Source organism: Saimiri boliviensis, chromosome 1 (assembly GCF_048565385.1).
Source record: "Saimiri boliviensis isolate mSaiBol1 chromosome 1, mSaiBol1.pri, whole genome shotgun sequence".
Lineage (NCBI taxonomy): Eukaryota > Metazoa > Chordata > Mammalia > Primates > Cebidae > Saimiri > Saimiri boliviensis.
In genome coordinates, this window is record NC_133449.1 from 10,010,396 (window position 1) to 10,011,786 (window position 1,391).

General features: G+C 50.4%; 1 non-coding gene across 1 annotated transcript; it reads right to left on the bottom strand.

Annotated features, from left to right (window-relative positions):
• Positions 1–910: 910 nt before the first annotated feature.
• Positions 911–1,046, bottom strand: LOC120362239 (small nucleolar RNA SNORA51). The gene has a single exon (XR_005578199.1). It is a non-coding gene; the product is annotated as a small nucleolar RNA SNORA51 (small nucleolar RNA).
• Positions 1,047–1,391: the final 345 nt, after the last annotated feature.

Genomic DNA, 1,391 nt, shown 5'->3' on the forward strand with positions numbered 1-1,391 from the left:
CCTACTGACCCTTGCAGGGCATGTCTCTGGCACATGCACCAGGAGCTCTAGCTCCCAGAACAGGAGCCACCGTCAGGAGCAGAGCTGGAAAAGCGGGCAGCCTTTTCCAGTTCAAGCTGGTTTGAAGCAGAGGTCAAAGCTGCTGCTGTGTTTGGCTTTGGGTTTTGTGTTTTAGCAGGAGTGTTCTGTAGCCAGCCAGACTCTGGACTGCTCCCCTCTCTCCACTGACATGGAAAAAATGTCCGTGTGTTGTAAGGAACCCCAGGCTGGGGTTTCTGCCTTCCACATTGGGGCCTGTGCCGCTGCTTATGTGGCTTCCCAACCTGTACTGGACAACCACGTGTCGTGGCCTCAGGCCCCCTTCCACCCAACTGTGTAAACCAGCAATGATACAGAAGTCCAACCCAACTCTTTGGAGCCACTACTATCACCAGAAAGGGGTCCCAGTCCAGACCCCAAGAGAGGGTTCTTGCACCTCACACAAGAAGGAAATGGGGGCAAGTCCCCAGAGCAAAGTGAAAGCAAGTTTATTAGCAAAGTAAAGGAAGAAAGAATGGCTACTCCATTTAAAGAACGGGCTGCTCAGCTGGTTATGCTTATGGTTATTTCTTGATTATATGCGAAACAAGGGGTGGATTATTCATGAGATTCCCAGGAAAGACATGGGCAATTCCTAGAACCGAGAGCTCTTCTCCCTTCTAGACCATCTACGGTAATTTCCTGATGTTGCCATGGCATTTGTAAACTGTCATGGCACTAGTGGGCGTGTCTTTTAGCGTGCTGACATTTCATAATTAGCATATAATGATCAGTGAGGATGACCAGAGGTCATTCTTGTCCTTGGCTTTGGTGGGTTTTGGCTGGCTTCTTTACTGCAACCTGTTTTATTTTTTATTGTTTTTTTTCTTTTCTCTGTCCCCCATTTCGTAATACAGACCAGGCCCGGCGCCTGGGCGGAGGTGTATATGGGGTAGGTTTACTCTAATCTACCTCCTCTTCCTCCAGAGTCAGTGTAAGAACAGCCTGTGGGTGAGCACCAGGAGGCCTACTGCAACCTGTTTGATCAGCAAGGTCTTTGTGACCTGTACCTTGTGCCGACCTCCTGTCTCCTCCTGTGACTTAGAATACCTACGCTCTGGGGAATGCAGTCCAGCAGGTCTCAGCCTCATTTTACCCGGCCCCTATTCCAGATGGAGTCGCTCTGGTTCAAATGCCTCTGATACTCCTTGAAGATGTGTAGTCCTGGAGCACATTTCACATTTGACGAAGCCATTTCCCAGTCCTTGGTGCCTTGGCCTCCCTCCCTTAGGTCATCTGAGGACCAGCTGTCGGGGGAAAAGGAACTCAGAGAGGTTGGGTGTCTGCTCAGGTGATGCTGATAGCGCCTGCCT